Consider the following 6,299-nt stretch of genomic DNA (forward strand, 5'->3'; position numbering starts at 1 on the left):
AATCTTTCTTTAAATATTTTATCTATTTAAAAAATTGTGTAATTATTATGTTTTACTGCTAGAGGAATTAGGTATGTGTAATTTTGGATGTAATTTATTCATCGATAATGATATTTTTGAGGATTTTTCTTATCACTCATTCCATGATAAAGGCGAGTTTAATATTTAATCAGGTTTTACAAGTCATTAAACCATATCATAAGAATACTGGCATACTCAAGATATCATCAAAATTGCATTCGCTTCAATTTCGTTCACTTAAAATGTCATATTTTCTAAACTGGTTTAATATTTCTTTACTGTTTAAATTAATCAGAAATGTTTTGTGACAGAGACGTTTTCATGAAAATTATTAATCTACTTGGAAGGGTGAGCATGAAGTTATGTCGAGATTCTCAGCTTAACTTTAACAATTATTACAGATTAGGATTTTGCTGGACGTTTTAATTTTATTTACCAATCACTATTCTATTGTTTTTTTAAATCTCTCTACAGTACACTTTACTTGGCGATATAATACAACTTGCTTTGCGACTCCTAAGGTGTAAATATTAAAATACATTATAAAAAAGAAGGTGGTTTGTATAATACATTTGAAATCCGTTTATTTGGTTTTATTTCGTCTCTATTAGGGTACAATAGAACTGGTAAAGAAAACAAGATTATGATGATTGAGATAAACAGCTGTAAATTTTAACTTAAGTTAGGAAAATAAAAAGGTGACAATATATCACTATGTGCAGTATTTACACAAATTTTAGTTCTGCTTGTAAGAATCCTTCATTTATTTGCTGAACTTTTTCATCCAGTACACAGTATTACTATTACTCATTGTTCTTATTAAACAGGTAAGCTGAGAGATCATGAAAACGTAGTGAATACGAGAACAATGCGGTTTTTTGATCTTACGAGTTTACTTACACAATTCAAGAGAACAAGTAACAGTCTATATTGGAATGTTTCATACTTTAGTATAGAGAACAAATAGCAATCTAGATTGATATGATCAGTAGTTTAATATGGATGTCTTTGTTCATCTTTATATGCGTATGCTATTTGTTGCCAGTTGGTACATTGTTTTTTTCTATTATCTTATATGATGAATTGGTTGTATGTTTATTAGCACTTTGGATGAATTGAATGAAGCTAAAAAACGAAAAATAACTGCAAACTGACATGATGAATATCTTAAACATCTTCAACAAAAGAAACTTTCATTGAATTATATTTACCATAGATTTTAATTATGAAATTATGAAATTTACAGTAGCGAAAAACAAACACGAATATATGAAATAATACAAAATGAAAATATATTAATAACATAATGATCAGAATCCATGTTATACGATATCAACATTGATGGTTTTTTGTCAAACTACTATGTAACAACAAAGACAGAATCGAACAGCAACAGCCCACCTTATTGAAATTAAACACTAATTTGATCCAGAAAAATACTGCAAAATTTTACATATTTGTGGAAAAGGTTAAAAATAGCCAGTCAAATTTTAGAAATAAATAGAAGTCCAAAAACAAATCCAGAAAAGTTATAAACGACCAAACCAACTTAATCTGCTCCCTACTTTTGACCCCATTTGTAAATGTCAAAATCACTTCCAGTTCTTTTTTTTTAAACATATATATATAAACCCTGCTACAACAAATTTCAGTCTGTACCTGATGATTCCTTTACTGGCTAAACCATGGTCGTAATAAATGATGTATTTGTGAAACGTACAATAGTCTTGTTTTTCCTCAATTCTGTAATAAGAAAAACTTTAGCTAATCTCATCGCTATTATAATAAGGGTAATATTTTACGACTAATTGTTTATATTTAATAGAAAGTTAAGTTGTAAAGAAGCAGTGTAACTAGTTGTAAAGATTTCAGAACATAAGCTATGACTTGCGGTACTGCCGTACCATCAAACTTTCTAGTGATAGCAGTTAGGTGGGTAAACATAGTGTAACTTCTCGAAATAAAGCCTCATAAGTTGTAGCTTGTAAACGGAGTCTAATATTCTCAACATAATCTTATATTCACATATTCTTACATTCATATAAGTTATGAAGGAATGATGTTTTTATGAGTCCGTGAGTTTATCTATTAATCTGTAAAAAATTAGGAAGTGCAGTTAAATCCAACATTCAATCGATGTTATTATTGTCTATACTTTACTGAGGTAAATTTTACGTTTTATCATTAAACTTCACCCTTTCTCTTGTGCACTGTTCAAATATAAATAAAAATTGATATAGTGATAACTCACTCTTATTTAGCATTGTATCAAGTATTATATCGTGTTTCATATCAAGTATTATATCGTGTTTCATATCAAGTATTATATTGTATTATCGTTCAGCCTAGGAACAAAAATATTGTTTTTTAAATAATAACACTAAATCCATCTAACTCAAACGTCGGCAAAATGTTAAACATTAGATATAAATAAACATGAACAGCGATTTTAAACTGGAAATTTGGTTTTCATTATTCATGATAGTTGTCAAAATTATCAAACATTTTACATTCATGAACATTTCAACAGCGTCAGTTTTGAAACTAGAGTATTATATGGCTAATTCATTAATAAAATGCTACTGGAAGTTATGATTTAACTTGAGATGAAAAATGTGGACAACAGTTTGTATTAATACCAGCTTCCATTCTCATTTTTTTTAAAAACATCTTTGTTTTACCATTTTTCACATAACAACAACTTATCCTTTACTTCCGAATTTTAATAAACTAATAAACGATTGAAATGCTACTACTCTTTATTCATACAATAATAACCTTCACACTTTTCGCTGTGAATGCGTTATAAGTGTGAGAGTCAATCCCATTATTCAACTGAAATAAGAGGGCAAAATCATTGTGGTGACGGGTGCTACTGGCTGATTGCTTTTTCTATTTGGGACAGTAATTTCCAAAACGTGTTACGTGTCCATAATTGTGGGATATCTCACGAGGTTCATTTCAGAGAAACAGATAAGTTACGATTACGCATGAACCTACACAAGTATTATGCACGTAACCCTACCACTGATCCTCTAGAAATAAGATTATATTAACTGCCTTGAGAGAAAATTTGATTTTCTCTAAGAGTCATTTGTAAATACTCTGCCAATTTGTAAAGGTAATGAAAAAAGAGAAACGTACAGTTTATGAAAAATATTTCATCCAACGTTTCAAAGACAAGTAGAATTAAAGTATTTCAAATACAAAAGAGGGAGCAAATATAACGACTTTCTACTAACAAAAATAGGACAAAGATTAAAGCGAGTTCATACATGTTTACTTGAAACACAAGGGTACTTACTGTTCTGGTTATCGACAATCTATGTATATATATTTTACAGAATCCTAACGTTTTGTATTATACGATCTATTGATATGGTTGTATTTATCTGTAGATGATGCTGTATTTTTTACAGTTTTATAATTGTATTCTACATTTCTTAACCTGACCAGAAATCGGTTGTAAAAGAAAAAAGGTTAACAAATTGAAATAACTCACAAGTTTTGTTCTCCACTTACCCTTCCCATTGCGCAGATGACATCACTTCGAGTGTTTCCCTTAGTGTAATTGCATTTTATTTATATCTGTGTTTTATGTATTCTGTTACTCTGTTGACTAGGTTTGTTTAATAATGATTGCAATTTTCGTCTTTATTAAACTACTTTTTGAATATGCTTAATGCGCAACAAAGGTAACTTGTTTTGAGAAATTAAATTTCAGCCTGCACACCAATACTGTCGATACACTAGTGAATATTGTTGATATATTCTCCATTGCTTTAGTAAATATTTTGTATTTCGTACATTTATTATCCTTTGAGTATCTTATCTAAGAATTCTCTAAACGTCTGCGGACACACAACGCTAGAAACCGGTTTTCGATACCCGTGATGGGCAGAGCACAGATAATCCAATGTGTAGTTTTGTACTTAACTACAAACAAACTCTAAGTGTCAGCATTTGTATTAAAATTGCTTTTATCTCAAACACAAATAGATAAGAGACAACGATTGAACAAGTTACGTTAAAAACAGATTAATCAAAACAAACTAACAAATTTTAATAAAAATAATTTCTTATGAGTTATCTGTGTTTAAAGCTAACCAATAATGAATATTTATATAAATATATTTTATTTTAGACTTAACATATACTGGCTACTCTTTGTATACAGTTTCTTAATAGAACAGTTTAAGCACAAAGCTTCATAATGGGTTATCTGTGCTCTGCCCACCATGGGTATCAAAACCTGGTGTTTAGCGTTGTAACTCCACAGACATGCCACTGGGGGGCTGACAGAAGAGAAATTAGATCAAAACCTAAATTATGTAAAATTGTATAGGTGTTTACGTAAAAAAGTCATTACATTACACGATTGTGAAGGTTATTTTCGTACATGAAATAAATGGTGCTCAACTGTATTATAATTAATTAAAATATTAAACAAAGATTAATTCTAAATCATTCGTTATTTTTGGTGCATGTAATTAATTACAGGTATTATGAATCACCGAAGTTGTCAATTCCATTCGTACTCTAGTACGAAGATAATGAAGAGATAGCTGAGCTATAAATAACTAACATCAGAGACCAGTGTCGGTGCTTTAAATGATTTATTACATTCATAAATATCAACCAAAACATTAGGCTTAACAGTTCACAGGTGGGTCGGTCACAATTGCTCTTAACCCAAATTGTTGAAGTATAGACTTGTTTGTTGTACACTTTTTCAAATAAAAAGCACTAGAACAATAAATATCATTGTAGCAATACACGTTTTCACAATTGATACTTGACAATGTACATTAATAATAATATCCTTGTATCAAGTGTAAATAATAGTTTGTAATTATCCTGCATACTTTCCGCTAATTCAATGGAGTTGGGTGGGTGGGGGCTTTATGAAAGAAACAAAACATATGTAAATATATATTTGTTATAAACTGTTGAGATATGTAAAAGTACATAAACCATACAAGTTCGATGAAACATGCTCATATGTGTATAATTGTACAGTTCTCAAACATAACTTTAAAAGAGCTTACACTGCATTTAATAGTTGTGCAGTGATAGTGGTGAATATATATATATACCATATAAAGATAATGTAATACACATATACAATTACTTTTTAAAACTACGACAGCTATTCAACTAGGTAGATAAATAACAGTTTAGAAATTGGTTGAAAACACAAGCCTAATATCGAATATTCTAGCTTCTCAAACTTGAAGTATAAAAAACTAAATAATTTATTCGCCCATTTCCTTTTTCCTTGACATCTGAACTTACCACGAAAGAAAATATTTAGCAATATTAAACAAAACAATAAAACACCTTCACGTGAATCTACACCCATCGTCTTACAGATTGCTTGATCAAAGTCTTTTAATTTTTTTGTGGTCCAGGATTACAGGTGACAGGTAATACTCTCCAAATGTGGTCGAAGTCAAGATTACTAGAGAAAGATAATATTTCATAACACAATTCGGAGTCAGGGTCACTGCTAACAGATAACAATTCACAGATCTGGTGTTAGAATTACTTAATATAGGTGCGTTTATCGAAACCGATCTGGGTCTAGGATGCAGTTGGAAGGTAATATTATTTCAAATTTGACTGAGTCAGTCTCATTTGGGATTACATATTTCACAAAACCAGTCTTAGTCAGATTACTCATAGCTGGTAATATTCAGACATTTACACTGATGAAAATTAAAGTGTTAAAGGTTTTGAGTACATAAGCAGTTCAACACGTTACAACTTATTACTGTATTCTATATATATATTTCTTTAGTTCAATGTTAATCTTCAAGGATAAATTATCTAGCATTTATTTCTGTGTATTTTATCAAGAACATTTTCTTGTAACAAAAGAAATAATTGGAAAATAAAACCTTCTGTTGTTAAGGTCCACATTGTTCTCTAAATAAATCCATTTCTTATTTTGATAAAACCGAGAACTAAGTAATTCTCTAACAGAATTTAATGTGGTTTAATGGAAAATCATAGAGAAAGTCTATTGATAAAACAGTCATTTTGAATTTCAAATTCCAATAATGTTCTTGATGTCAGGGTTCATTTGAAGTAAAATCACCATAAAGGTCACTGCTGCTCCAACAACACTAAATGTAAAACCTCTGGTTACGATAAAAGCGTCTGCTACACTGAGACCGATGGTTGGACCTCCAAGTCTACTGATGAAGAGTTGGACTTCCTGGTAAAATTCTCTATCCATTAACAAAGAACGGGTGGTTGTTAAGCTGTAGATTATA

The sequence above is a fragment of the Limulus polyphemus genome, unplaced genomic scaffold, assembly GCF_000517525.1.
Source record: "Limulus polyphemus unplaced genomic scaffold, Limulus_polyphemus-2.1.2 Scaffold5945, whole genome shotgun sequence".
NCBI lineage: Eukaryota > Metazoa > Arthropoda > Merostomata > Xiphosura > Limulidae > Limulus > Limulus polyphemus.